The sequence below is a fragment of the Triticum urartu genome, chromosome 6, assembly GCF_003073215.2.
Source record: "Triticum urartu cultivar G1812 chromosome 6, Tu2.1, whole genome shotgun sequence".
In the NCBI taxonomy this organism is placed as follows: Eukaryota; Viridiplantae; Streptophyta; class Magnoliopsida; order Poales; family Poaceae; genus Triticum; species Triticum urartu.
The window spans coordinates 539,255,002-539,270,920 of NC_053027.1; the positions used below are offsets into that span (position 1 = coordinate 539,255,002).

At 45.6% G+C, this 15,919-nt stretch overlaps 1 pseudogene; it reads left to right on the forward strand.

Moving 5' to 3' along the window:
- Nucleotides 1–7,571: 7,571 nt before the first annotated feature.
- Nucleotides 7,572–12,255, forward strand: LOC125515043 (annotated as a pseudogene).
- Nucleotides 12,256–15,919: the final 3,664 nt, after the last annotated feature.

The following is a 15,919-nucleotide window of genomic DNA, read 5'->3' on the forward strand; positions in this document are numbered from 1 at the left end:
CAAGCTTGAGCGATGCTTTCTCCTTCACGAGGCCAAAAATTATATATATAATTACGATAACAATGAACAAGATGCATAGGATAAAACTTCTGATGGAATTCCAATTTCAACCGTTTCTAGTCCCATGATCCCATATCATCACATAGCCTATACCATGTCAATGCATCTCCCTTCAAAGATAAAGGGAAGACCTTCTTCTTGATAACATCATCAGGCATACCTGCAAGCTTAAATAATCCACAAACTTTATCCACATAGATTAAGTGTAAGTCGGGATGCAATGTTCCATCTCCTGCAAAAGGATTAACTAGCAGTTTTTCTATCATACCCGAAGGAATTTCAAAGTAAACATTCTCACTTTCAGTAGGTTCAATAGGTTGAGGAGCAACTCTTTGCTCTACTGGTCGGGGTGAAGATACCCCGAACAAGCCCCTCAAAGGATTACTTTCCATAGTAACAAGTGACAGTAAATTTCAGCACACTATATAAAATTTTCCTTACCAAATTCCACCTACCAAAGGCACTTCACTCCCCAGCAATGGCACCAGAAAAGAGTCTTGATGGCCCACAAGTATAGGGGATCTATCGTAGTCCTTTCGATAAGTAAGAGTGTCGAACCCAACGAGGAGCAGAAGGAAATGATAAGCAGTTTTCAGTAAGGTATTCTCTGCAAGCACTGAAATTATAGGTAACAGATAGTTTTGTGATAAGGTAATTTGTAACGGGTAACAAGTAACAGAAGTAAATACGGTGCAGCAAGATGGCCCAATCCTTTTTGTAGCAAAGGACAAGCCTGAACAAACTCTTATATGATGTAAAGCGCTCCCGAGGACACATGGGAATTATCGTCAAGCTAGTTTTCATCACGATCATATGATTCACGTTCGGTACTTTGATAATCTGATATGTGGGTGGACCGGTGCTTGGGTACTGTACTTACTTGGACAAGCATCCCACTTATGATTAACCCCTATTGCAAGCATCCGCAACTACAACAGAAGTATTAAGGTAAACCTAACCATAGCATGAAACATATGGATCCAAATCAGCCCCTTATGAAGCAACGCATAAACTAGGGTTTAAGCTTCTGTCACTCTAGCAACCCATCATCTACTTATTACTTCCCAATGCCTTCCTCTAGGCCCAAACAATGGTGAAGTGTCATGTAGTCGACATTCACATGACACCACTAGAGGGATGACAACATACATATCATCAAAATATCGAACGAATACCAAATTCACATGACTACTAATAGCAAGACTCCTCCCATGTCCTCAAGAACAAACGTAACTACTCACAAAGCATATTCATGTTCATAATCAGAGGGGTATTAATATGCATAATGGATCTGAACATATGATCTTCCACCAAGTAAACCAACTAGCATCAACTACAAGGAGTAATCAACACTACTAGCAACCCACAGGTACCAATCTGAGGTTTGGATACAAAGATTGGATACAAAAGATGAACTAGGGTTTGAGAGGAGATGGTGCTGGTGAAGATGTTGATGGAGATTGATCCCCTCCCGATGAGAGGATCGTTGGTGATGATTTCCCCCTCACGGAGGGAAGTTTCCCCGGCAGAACAGCTTCACTGGAGCCCTAGATTGGTTCCGCCTCGTGGCAGCGGAGTCTCGTCCCGAAAGCTGGATTCTGATTTTTTCCTCGACGAAAGAATCCATATAGCAGAAGATGGGTATCGGAGGGCCACCAGGGGGGCCACGAGGCAGGGGCGCGCGCCCAGGGGGGTAGGGCGCGCCCCCACCCTCGTGGCTGGTGTGTGGCTCCCCTCTAGTACTTCTTGCGCTCAGTAATTTTTATATATTCTGGAAATAACTTCCGTGAAGTTTCAAGACTTTTGGAGCTGTGCAGAATAGGTCTCTAATATTTGCTCCTTTTCCAGCCCAGAATTCCAGCTGCCGGCATTCTCCCTCTTTGTGTAAACCTTGTAAAATAAGAGAGAATAGGTATAAGTATTGTGACATAATGTGTAATAACAGCCCATAATGCAATAAATATCGATATAAAAGCATGATGCAAAATGGACGGATCACTGCACCGCCTCCCCTGCCCTCGGGTGCGCCATGCAGGCTGTTGCCTGAGCCGGACGTCGTGCCATCGACTCCCATCCCCCCCCCCCCCCCCCCCCCCGCATCGTCGCGCTGCTTCTTGTTGACTCGTCGCGCCACTTCTTCTTGCCTCGCCGTCACTCATCACCACCTCGCCGCCTCCTGTCAATGCCTTGCCATTGCCGATGGTGTCTTCCATGCACATGAGAGAGAAAGAGAGATATCATCACTGACAGGTGGGGGCACATGTGTCAGGCTAACTATAGGGGAAGGTTTATAGGGCACACTTGTGTAACCTAATAAATTTATGGGGAGAGCCTTTATAGACATCTACAGGGGAAGGTTTATTGGTAGCTGTTGGAAATGCTCTAAGTTATTTCTTTCAGTATGGGAAAAGGTCCACCTCAAAATGCAACTATGAATGGAAAAATTCTTAAGAATATTTTATGCTACTTATATTCAATTATTGTTATTATTATGTGCAAGGGATTATATTTAATAAATATTATACAATTATCAAATACAATAAACCATATTCATTTTCAGTTCGAGTTCTCATATTATTAATCCAGATATTTATGTTCCATACAACTATATTCCACTGAAAAATATTGGGTACATAGAAGAAGGGGACAAGGTTGCACGGTGTGTGAAGGAGGCGTATGAAGGATACATGTTGCTTTAGCCGGATGATTTCCGAGCTCACTAAATCATATGCAATGGTTGATAAGGTAGTATTTTTTATGTATAATCGTTTAGACAATGACTCCATCGAAAGTCATCTTCTGCTCCCGAGCTCAAATAGAAAAAAAGACTGATTTTTTGTGACAAACTCTAGCAGATGTTTTGAGTGCTTGCAAAGTTTCGTCATGGAATGATATTCGTGGAAGTCATGGAAAAAATAAAATAAAATCGATGCTCCAAATGTGCTATTTCCAAAAGCATTTTATAGTGCAATTTTGCAAGCACCCTGAACATCCGTCAATGTTTGCCAAAAAAAATCAATTTTTGTTTTTGAGATTTACAGTTCACCAAACTCATTTGAGCTCGAGTTGAGAAACAACACGTCCACAGGCATGGAGTTTTTGAACCCAACTTCACATGCTCTCTGATAAAACAATAAAATAGAAAAAGTAAAAGAAATAAAAAACATGAAAAATCACCATAAACATTGATGAATGTTTTAACTGTGTGCAAATTTTGTAATGAAATGACACTCGTGGAGATCCGGGAAAAAAGCAAGATCGATGCTCTGAAAAGACTATTGTTGGAAGCATTTTGAAGCATCAATTTTGTTATTTTTGCCAAGACCTCTATGACTGTCATTTCATCACAGAATTTTGTGCACAATTTATTCATCAATGTTGCCACAAAATAAATTCAGAATGTTTTGAATTTTTATCACTTTTTTGGATTTTACTGTTTATCATGGAGCATGTGAGTTCGGGATCAAAAGATCACTTTCGAGGACATGGAGTATTTGAACCCGAGCTCACATTTTGATGAACAGTAAATCAAAAATAATTAAAAAATTGATAAAAGAATCATCGTAAACATTGATGAATGTTTCAACCGCGTGCACATTTTTGTGATGCAATGACATTCGTGGAGGTCTGGACATAAAAAAAGATTGATGCTTCCAATGTTATGAGATGAAATGACACTCACAGTTTTTTCTTATACAATGGATCGTCTTTTATGTTACATCTAGCATTGAGGCGATTAAAGTTAAAACTAGAATTTATGCAAAAAAAGAGAGTTAAAACTAGAAAGGTGTGAATAAGAGAAGAACATCTCGTACAAAGAAACAAATGTTATATCTTTCTTTTCAAAATATCATTTCTTAGCTAACAAACATTCTTTTTTCTTTCTCTTTCCCACCTCGTTGGTTAACCTACGTGGTTTCCTCCCAAAACAATTATTCTGTGTATCTAAAGGCACCTCCGACGCGATCTCTCATATCGTGTTGCAAACTTCGAACATAACTATTCGGCTACAGTTTGCCATCTAACATGGTGCAACGGCCACAGTTTGCCATCTAACAGGGTGCCTCATGGATCCGTGGACCAATTCGTTTGTCTGAAATTCCACAAATCAGACGAAAACAGGGAGAATTTGTGGGCGTTCAAACCGCTATCACGTCCGCATCCGACACCTTGGACCCATGCAAAAACCTATCTGCCCTAAACCCTTCTCCGCGCATTCATATGTCGGTCAGCATCGCTCCAGAGCAGACATGACTTCAGGACATTGATGTTGGTTAAAGTGATGTGACTGAACACGGCGTCGCTTCAATGTTGACGCGGTGAAAATGAGAAGTCTACTCCGGCCGGTGCACCGCATTGAAGCAGGCTTCCCGTCCCTCACGTGACCGCGCCTATTTAAGCAAGGCTTTGACGTCGTCCACACCACACCATCCCACTCATCTCCTCTCACAGCCTCTCCGATCCGTGCCGGCCACAGCACACCACACCATGCCAAAGTCATGGTTGTCCGCATTGTCAGGCGACGACTCCGGATCTTGGTGTAGTCGCCGTCGCACTTCCGAGCCCTCGATCTCCATGATGGCCGCCTCCTTTGAGAAGGAGGGGATCGTCATCTCCTTCGGCGACAAGGAGGAGCAACCGCCGCCGTAGCGACGGTGGCGGCTCCTCATCGTCCCGAAGCATCATGGCAGCAGGAGAGAACGGCCAGGGAGGCGGCGCAATGGGAGCATTCGCAAAGTACTACGAGGCGCCAACTTGAGTTTGCATGGACCCATGCCTCATGTAAGCCTGAGCCCGCGACCGGTCGCCGACCACGGCGGGAACGACCGCGTGACGATTACGCCGCCTCGACGGGGAGCTCGTGAAGACCGACGAGGAGAGGTCTCTCAGCGAGACCGCCAACGTCACCACTGCCGGCAGGAGGAAGGGCAAGGCTTCCCAGCCAGGGTCAACGTTGGTCGCGGTGGCCCTCCACACGGTGTAGGAGAAAGCAGAACAGTTTCTCGGTGAGCGCGAAGCGACAGTCGGGTAGGGCTGTCGCATCCCCGCGCCCTTCCAGCGCTGGAAGGACTACTTTGATGATGACACGAACAACTATGAAGGTGTTGCAGGCCAACCCGACCACCCGTACGAGGTTATCATCCGTTACAAGTTATTTTTTAAGGTTTTATTAGTTTAAAGGATGAAATATCGTTTGATTGATGTATGTTATATGTCTAAAATTAAATGAATTTAATCTGTTTACATGAATTTTGTTCAAATTTATTTATATTGTGGGTATGACGAGCCTTACATCATCGGATTTTTTAACACAATGCAGACGCAAATGCTCATATATACGTGCATATACTCACACCCTATCCTTATGAGCCAGCATATGATCTTAAGATGAACTTACCGTAGACGCCTCGTAGTCGACGGGAATGTCTCTTCCCACTGAACGTGTATCGTCGAAAATTCTGAAATAAATTCAAATGCGAGCACCAAAGACTTGAACCCTGATAGACGGTGGATAACACTATCCACCTAATCATCCAACCACACGTTGCACACGTTGCGCATCATGGGATCTCGTATCACTGTCCGCCTGCAGACGTGTTCACACGCGTCCGCAGTGAAACACTACATCGGTTTTAGCCTTTAGGACTAGACCTGGCCATGGGCTGCCCGGCCCGGCCAGCCCGGCCTGACCCGGCCCGAAAAAGCCCGACCCGGCCCGGCCCGACGCTGCTCCCGGGCCGGGCTCGGACCTAGATTTTGAGCCTGATGGCCTGGCCGGGCCGGGCCCGGGCCTGTCATTTTTGCAGTTTTTTGAAGGGGCCCGGCCCGAGGCCCAAGCGGCCAGGCCATCGGGCCCGTCATTTTTGCAGTTTTCTGAAGGGGCCTGGCCCGAGGCCCGAGGCCTGGCGGGTTTTTGCATGTTCGGGCCGGGCTTGGGCCCAAAAACTAGGCCCGATGGCCGGGCCAGGCCGGGCTCAGGCCCAGGTTTTTTGGCTCGGGCTTGGCTAGGCCTGGCCCGAAGCCCGGCCCGGCCCGAGGTTTGGCCAGGTATATTTAGGACCTAACGCACCAAAAATGCTAAATCAACGGGCTCTTTACGGAGCATTACGGGCCATTGCCTTAATTCTCTTCACCGCCCCCTCCCCCCGCTCGATTTTCAGGTGGGTGGGACCTGTCCCATCCCCTTAAACCAATTATAATGTGTCGAATCTCAACCACTCCGTAAAATCTCTGTAAAAATCCGTGAATGTAGTATTACTCCCAAAGAGCATTTTCAACGGCCGCGCGAAACGACGCGCGCGGGGTAAACGCAGCCTTTAGCGCACGCGGGGCGTTTTGCCACGCTCCAGCGGCGGCGGGAAAACCACGCGCGCGGAAACCGTTTGCGCGTGCGCGAAAAGGCGCTAGCTCGCACGTCATCTTTTGCGCGCCGCTTCCGGCGCGCCTATAAAGTGCGGCGCGCGCCACGCGCCTCTCCACGTCTCCTCTTCTCCTCTTCCTCTCTCTCTGCCACGCGCCGCTCCAGCGCCCCGCCATCGACGCGCCTCCGTCGCCCCGGCGCCCCGCCACCGACGCGCCACCATGCCGCCGCGCCGCCGAGGAGCGTTCGGCTACCGCGGCGTCCGCCTGCGCCCCAACGGCGGCTACTACGCGGAGATACGCTCCGGCGATCTCCGGCTCGGCCTCGGCACGTACGGGACGGCGCGCGAGGCCGGCCGCGCGTACGACGCGGCGGCATGGCGCCTAAGCCGGTCGCGCGGCCAGATGAACTTCCAGGATGTCTACACGCTCCAGCAAGCGCTCGACCGTGCCCCGCTGCCGCGTCTGAACACGGCACAAGACCGTGCGGAGCACGCCGAGCAGCAGCGCCGCCTCCTCGTCGCCCAGGAGGACGAGCGGGTCATGGCGGAGTGGCGGCGCCGCCACCCGGAGGACGTTGCCTACGAGCAGTCCTACTGGGCAAGGCGTCGCGAGGAGGACACGCGAAGGCGCCGCGAGGCGCGGTTGGACATGCGTCGGCGCAAGGCGTTGGCGAACGCGCAGTCCGATCTCGTTGAAGCAGGTGATCAGTCGTTCTTCACGCCGGATGATGATCGGTGGTTGGACATCTGGCTGGATACCTCGGACGACACCGCCGAGGAGGATGACGATAGTGATGATAGCGACTTAGACTAGTTTTTTTTATGCAATCTATCTCGTGTTTTATCGTTTGTCGTTTTTAATTATTATGCAATCTATGTTTCCGATGTAAAATACCTTTGTATCGTTAATCTATGCAATCTATTTATTTTCCAATAGCCTAGAATGAGCACGCGTGCTGCTTTTTTGCGTGCTGCTGGAGCGGCGCGCGCGCTGCATTTTAGCGCGGCTACTGGAGTTGGCGTAACGCGCCGCGCCAAACCAGCCGATGCGCGTATGGCATATGTGTTTTTTGCGCGCGGCGCGCCCGGCGGCACGCCTGTTGGAGATGCTCTAACGCACTGTACACGCCCTTGCCGTCGGCTACCAAAGCAATGAAACGCATGAAGTCTTCCTCCGGGTCGTCGACTTTGTCGCCAACCTCACTCGAACTCCTCGCCGTCGACGGCTCTCCATTCCCGCCTTCACTCACCGCCTTATCCCCTCCCACCGCGGACGCAGAGGAGACCAGCCACCCGCTGTCTCGCCGCCGGATTAGGCCGCTGATCGAGTTCGCGCACTCGCTTCGACCGGCCTCTTCCTGCCCGGCGCCGCGCCGAGGTAGGTGGAGGACGAGATGGCGCTCCGCAGGCAGCGGACGTTGAGGTGAACCGCGGCAGCTAGCTCTTGGGTCTGTTTTCTTTCGGTCAGGGGTCCAGCATTTACGACCGTGCCCAGCAGGATCAGTCTGATTCCTATTATTCCCTTAAAAAAAGTCTGATTCCTATTATTATTATTAGTCTATTATATAGATCATGCACGTATGTGTGTTATTAATTTTTTTGACTTGTTAAGCTATACTAAAATTAGCATATGTGGGTAAAGTGAAAGGCAGCACCACCTAAACTAAAACTGTTGATGGATAACTAAAATTTATTTAAAGTACTCTGCTTACTTGACATAGAAAGAAGAATATTTCTTCTGAATTGTAAATAATCATAGTCCATGTTGTTAGTAAGGAACAAGAGTCCAATTTGTCGTGCACGGTTCAGATGTTGGGGAAATCTGGTGCTAGGGTCCAACCAATTTTCTTTTTGTGCTGCTGCCATTCACAGGTTTGATGAGGAGATGGGGATGCCGCCGCCACCAATTCAACAGGAACAGGCAGCATTACCTGCTAGTATTGCTGTCGCGAGCTCAGGGGACATACCAATTCAACAGAAACAGGCAGCATTCCCTGCCATTAAACTTGGTGTCGCGAGCTCAGGGAACAACAAGATTTTTGATCCATCAAGTGGCTTCATCTTGACATGGAACTGCATTTTCCTTTTTTCATGCTTGCTTGCTCTATTCGTAGACCCCCTGTACTTCTACGTGCCAAAAATCGTCTACGGCACCCCCTATTCATGTGTCGGGACAGACAGGCATTTAACCATCATCGTTACATTATTACGATCAATTACCGATCTTTTATATGCGATTCACATCATACTAAAGTTCAGAACTGCAATTTTTAAGAAGAGCTCAACCTTGGGGATTTCTAAAGGAGGATATTTCGTCAGAGACCCTAGAGAGATTGCATGGAAATATTTGAGATCTGACTTTGCAATTGATGTGGTGGCTGCACTGCCTTTGCCACAGGTAACTTGCTAGTCCTCTTTTTTGTTCCAAGTGGAATGCAAGTAGTTCTAATGAAGTAATGATGCCTGGTTTTAGGATGTTTGTCATGTAAGTATTTGCAAATCTTAAATCTTATTTAACATGGATATGCTATACAAAGTGTGAAATTGTAAGATAGGGATGAACTCAAATAATTTTCTTCATCGCAGTTGCAATCCTAATTTTTTGTGAAAATAAAAGTATATATAGTTCTGTTTGAGTTCAGCACTGCATTGGACACGATGAAGAAATACTATATAGGTTCAACCATTCTCTCTCTAAATGAGCCCTTGGGATTGTCTGTAAAGGACATTCTAGAAAAAGATTACCTGAAATAAAATTTTGCACTTTCAGTAGAGTGGATTATTTCAGAACTTCGAGGGGCCTCAACCTGATGGTGAGATCCTGCACCCATGTTCGTATCAACTTATGTGACTCTGTGGTTCAACCTGGGCGAATTTCTTCCCTAACAAAATTCAAGAATCTTTTTTTGTGTGAACAAAATTCAAGAATCTAATGCAGAAATCGTGGAGCTTATGAGACAAACCACTGAACTTTTTTTTTCATTCACATACTCCCTCTGTCCCCATTTACATGGCGCACACATATTTCTAGGTTCGACTTTAACCATCAGTTTGACCAACAAAATGTGAGTTAGGTGTCACAAAAATTATATCATTCAATTTATGTTAAAATGTAGCTTCCAACAGTATAAGTTTTATGACATAATAATTAAGATAACGTTGGCAAAATTGATGGTTAAAGATTAATCATGGAAAACGAGGGCGCCATGTAAATATGGACGGAGGGAGTACAATCATTGTGAATTATCTATGTTCTGCAAGGGCAAATAATGTATTGTTCTGTGCAGCCTGGAAGCACTGCATCTCAATTTCTCGTTTATTTATTCTACTTATGTATCTTTACTTAATGTGCAGATCATAGTCTGGTATTTGATACCAGCTATCAAATATTCCAACGCTGAGCCCAGCGATAACATTCTGGTGCTTATAGTTCTTGCTCAGTATCTTCCAAGACTATATCTCATATTCCCTTTAACTTATGAAATTATCAAAGCTACTGAAGTTGTTGCAAAGACTGCCTGGCAAGGGGCTGTATACAGCCTGTTGCTTTACATGATAACTAGTCATGTACGGTATCTACATGCTTTTATAGGCAACCTTTCATCATTTGATATGTATTGCAATTTTCTTAGGATCCCCTGCTCCTGTTCATTTAGGTACTAGGTGCAGTATGGTACTTGCTATCCGTTGATCGCCAAACAGCCTGCTGGAAAATGAGTTGCAGGAATGAAACTGGGTGTGATATTAGGTACCTAGATTGTGATATGGCACCAAATCAGAAATGGGCTAGTACGACTGATATCTTCCATAGCTGCAATGCTAGTGATACCAGCATCACATTCGACTATGGCATGTTCCTGCCTGCACTGTCAAATCTAGTGCCTGCTCAGGGTTTCTTGATAAAGCTCTTCTATTCCCTTTGGTGGGGTTTACAGAATCTAAGGTATTTCTGCACTGGACATCTTCATATCAAACTATAGTACTAAGTGAGAACTTACATTGCAATTTCCTTTACAAACAGTTGCTCTTTGATACCGTTATAATTAGAAACAGAGGGCGTATTTACAAACAGTTGCTCTTTATATTTCTCCCCATTCCTAAATGTAAGACGTTTAAATTAAGCTGCCAAAACGTCTTATATTTAGAAACAGAGGGTGTATTATGTAAGTTGAAAGCTTCCATAGAATCTTACTCTTTCAGTTTCGGCTGAATCTTGTCGGTATTCGTAAGTGGCTCTCTAACATGGTATATCTCCCTTCCATGTTCTTGACAGTTGCTATGGCCAGACTATTTCTGTTAGCACCTACATTGGTGAGACACTGTTCGGTATATTCTTGGCAGTATTCAGTCTTGCCTTGGAATCATCCGGCCTGGTCTTGTGTGTGTATTTGATTGGAAATGTGCAGGTACATTTTACATACTTACTTACGCTCTATATTGTAGAAGTTCATTATTCATGTGCATGAAACTTATCATTTTAATCAGAATGTATAAATGTAAACTGTTTTTTTAGAACATACTATCTTACATTGTTATTACTGCAGACCTCCCTCCAATCTATCACTGTGAGGGAGGATGAGTGGAGATTAAAGCAAAGAGATACGGAGGAGTGGATGACATACCGTCAACTTCCTGGTGAACTGCGGGAAAGAGTTAGAAAATTTATTCAGTACAAGTGGCTTTTAACTCGAGGTGTGGATGAAGAGTATATATTTCAGGTTCTACCAGAGTATCTGCGACGTGAAATAAGACGCCACCTTTGCTTGGATCTTGTTCGCCGGGTAAATACTTGTACACGATTATGTGGAAATACATAACGAATGAACTAGACTTTTTATTTTGAATTTTCAAATGCACTAGACTTCTTGTTATCATTTGTCATGTGCTAATCTCTCTTCTATTATGAGGTTTCAGGTTCCGTTTTTCTGCCAGATGGATGACCAACTTCTAGATGCCATCTTTGCGCGTCTTGTATCATCACCGTGCACAAAGAGCACATACATTATCCGTGAGGGTGATCCGGTGACTGAGATGCTCTTCATCATCCGTGGGAAACTGGAAAGCGCCACAACAGATGGTGGCCGCACAGGCTTCTTCAATTCAGTTCTCCTGAAATCTGGTGATTGCTGCGGCGAGGAACTTCTTGGATGGACTTTTATCCCGGAACCTACCAGTTTGCCAACAGCCACCTGCACAGTGAAGGCGCTCACAGACGTGGAGGCCTTTTCACTTCAGGCTGAGGATCTCAGGTTCGTGGCCAGCCAATTCGGGCGGTGGCATAGCAAGAAGCTGCAGCACACTTTCCGCTACTACTCACCCCATTGGAGAACATGGAGTGCGTGCTTCATCCAAGCTGCTTTGCGGCGGTACATGAGGAGAAAGATGGAGAAGGGCCTGAGATCAGAAGACTCGAATGGTGAAGAAGGGCCTCCACGGAAGAATAATCTCTAAGAATGATGGCCGCGAAAATAATGGCTGGGAACTTTAAAGGGCTTCAGGCCATAAAAGACCTGTCTACACTAAAGAAGCCGGAGGAGGAGCCAGATTTCCCAGCTGAACCTTATGTATAAGGTAGTAACTTATATCCTGTCCATAACGGACACTGATCCTGCTAGCTCTGCTGCCAGTTAGTCAGTCTTTGCCGCATGGAGGGGACCGTAATCCGGTTAGAATTAGGATTCACAGAACCGGCCGTTGATCTGAGGATGCTAGGAGATGCTAATTACTCTACGTTGTACATTCAGATGTATCTGTGTTTGTAACATCATTGGCACGCGCCGCTATGCTGACTGCCAGAGTTCTAACGTTGAAGCCATAGTCTGACCTTGCTATTCTTGTTTAAGGTATGAGCGACTCCACTTCGTTATCAGCAGCTCTGATGCAGAGGCTGGGGACAATCTTCCTTTTCTATTTATTAAAAAAAAACTTTGATATCAGCATCATTTAGGTTCTGGATATGCTTTCCATTACGCTTTCAATAACGCTATATGCTGTTACAGTGGCAGCAGTGACCTATGGAGGATTTGGACGACAAATTTGAAACCTGTGCTGGCAATCATATTTAGTGGCCGAGTGCGGAGGCCGGGCTATGCATGCGTGAATCTACTTAAGGTTGTAATAAAGCATGTTTATTTGCAAGAGAGATAGAGAGGAAAAAGACAGGCTGCGTGAGGTAGCAGGCACCAAAATTCCTGTGTTCTTCTGTTCTTGTGTGCGAGGTGTGTGAAATAGCTGAGAGGAAAAAGAAGGGAGCGGGCTATTAGCTCCAACAAAGCATCATTGAAGGTTGTCGTTTATCTGCAAATGGGCGCAATTTTTTAGCGGCAAAAGTACATGCAATTTTTCAGCAGCAAGAATTATTTTTGCAATTTTACCACTATTTTCTACCATGATTCCTAATGTTTTATATCTGTATAAGAGCACGGAAAAAAGATCTGGCCACAAATCCTCATCCCAGATATGTCATGCTATTGTTTGCAGTTTGGTTCATGTTCCTTGGTTTGGAACTACTAATGACATCTTGGCCGAAACGTTTCTTCTGAATTTATACGAATGATCATTAAGTATTCATCATCCTTTTGTCATAACATAATAATAAAGTTCATAGTGTGGTCAAAACAAAATTGAAAAAATGGACATGGAGTTTCTTAGCCCGGGCTCATATGAGCTCGGGTGAACAGTAAAATAAAAAAAATGAAAATTTTTCCAAAAAATTCTGAATTTTTCTAGTAACAAACACTGACAAAAGTTTTCAACGCTTGCAAAAGTTCATCGTGAAATGATATTTTTAGAAGCTGTGGCTAAAAAAATGATGCTCCAAAAATGCCATTTCCAACAGCATTTTGGAGTGATGTGTTTTTTTGCCACGGCTTATACAGATGTCATTTCACCATGAAATTTTGTAAGCATTGAAAACTTTCATCAATGTTTGTCAGTAAAACTTTTTAGATCCTTTTCATTTTGTTTTCAAATTGTTTTTACTGTTCACCTGAGCTCATTTGAACTCGGGAGTAGAAGAGTACTTTCATGAATGAACTTTTTTTTGCGAGAAAACTTTCAATCTATTTATCAACTGTTAAAGTAGTACAAAGAACACCAAAAGTAATAAATTACATGCATGTTCTTACACCACCTAGCGACAACTACAAGCACTGGAGCGAGCGGAAGATGTGCCGCCGTCATCGCCCCTCCAACATTGGAGCTGAGCAAACCTTGTTGTAGAAGACAGTCAGAAAGTCATCGTGCTAAGACCCCAGAGGACCAGCGCACCAGAACAATAACCATCGCCGATGAAGAGAAGCATAGATCGGAAGCATCCAACTTGTAAACACACGAATATAGACGAACGGAGATCAGATCCACCAAAGACGAACGATGCTAGAAGCACCACCAGGACAGGGACTAGGCGTGGAGAACCTTATTCGTCTTCAGGAAACCGTCGTCGTTTCGCATTCCTGAGCAGAACACAAACACTAACAAAACTCAAAAAACACTTAAAAACGAAGCCCTTCCGCCAGCAAAGACCGGGATCCACCACATCTTCATGACCCTAAGGTCAAAGAAGATGAGGCAGGCCGGCAGCTGCGCAGCAGGAGACAACATAAACCCCTAGCGATGGCTGCCCTTGTGCGTACGAGTGGGGTACCGACCAAATTGAAATAACTCTTAAGAACCAAAGTAACAAAAGACTTCCAATGGTTGAATGTTAAATCAACAACTTTTTGTGTCATGCAGTGAGCACTAAAGCATTTTTTGCATTACGACCAACCCTTATCGTCTTGTTGGAGTGTATTATGGCAAGCGACCCGATCCGTGCGGTGAGTCTCTTCTTCAACAAAATCTTCTGCCTTTTAGTCCAGGGGAACCTGGTCGGCTTTTTTCCTGACAGTCGCCGCACTTCAATTCCGACCTACTATACAAGAACATGTCCTCTAACTGTTGGGGAACGTAATAATTTTAAAATTTTCTTACGCATATGCAAGATTATGATGATGCATAGCAATGAGAGGGAAGAGTGTTGTCCACGTACCCTCGTAGACCGAAAGCGGAAACGTTAGCACAACGTGGTTGATGTAGTCGTACGTCTTCACGATCCGACCGATCAAGTACCGAACGTACGGCACGTTCGAGTTCAGCACACGTTCAGCCCGATGACGTCCCTCGAATTCCGACCCAGCCGAGTGTTGAGGGAGAGTTTCGTCAGCACGACGGCGTGGTGACGATGATGATGTTCTACCGACGCAGGGCTTCGCCTAAGCACCGCTACAGTATTATCGAGGTGGACTATGGTGGGGGGGGGCACCGCACACGGCTAAAAGATCAAACGATCAATTGTTGTGTCTATGGGGTGCCCCCCTGCCTCCGTATATAAAGGAGCAAGGGGAGGAGGCGGCCGGCCAGGGAGAGGCGCGCCAAGGGGGAGTCCTACTCCCACTAGGAGTAGGACATTCCTAGTAGGAGTAGGAGAGGGGGAAGGAAAGGGAGAGGGGGGGGGAAGGAAAGAGGGGGCCGGCCCCCTTTGCCCTAAACCAATTCGGTTTGGACCTTGGGGGGCGCGCCCCACACTCCCCGTGTTGCCCTCTATTTCCACTAAGGCCCATGTAGGCCCATTAAGCCCCGGGGGTTCCGGTAACCTTCCGGTACTCCGGTAAAATCCCTATTTCATCCGGAACACTTTCGATATCCAAACATAGGCTTTCAATATATCAATCTTCATGTCTCAACCATTTCAAGACTCCTCGTCATGTCCAGGATTACATCCGGGACTCCGAACAACCTTCGGTACATCAAAACATATAAACTCATAATATAACCGTCATCGAAACGTTAAGCATGCGGACCCTACGGGTTCGAGAACTATGTAGACATGACCGAGACATGTCTTCGGTCAATAACCAATAGCGGAACTTGGATGTTCATATTGGCTCCCACATATTCTACGAAGATCTTTATCGGTCAAACCGCATAACAACATACGTTGTTCCCTTTGTCATCGATATGTTACTTGCCCGAGATTCGATCGTCGGTATCTCAATACCTAGTTCAATCTCATTACCGACAAGTCTCTTTACTCGTTCTGTAATACATCATCCCGCAACTAACTCATTAGTTGCAATGCTTGCAAGGCTTAAGTGATGTGCATTACCGAGAGGGCCCAGAGATACATCTCCGATAATCGGAGTGACAAATCCTAATCTCAAAATACGCCAACCCAACAAGTACCTTCGGAGACACCTGTAGAGCACCTTTATAATCACCTAGTTATGTTGTGACGTTTGGTAGCACACAAAGTGTTCCTCCGGTAAATGGGAGTTGCATAATCTCATAGTCATAGGAACATGTATAAGTCATGAAGAAAGCAATAGCAACATACTAAACGATCGGATGCTAAGCTAACGGAATGGGTCAAGTCAATCACATCATTCTCCTAATGATGTGATCTCATTAATTAAATGACAACATTTTGTCTATGGTTAGGAAACTTAACCATCTCTGAT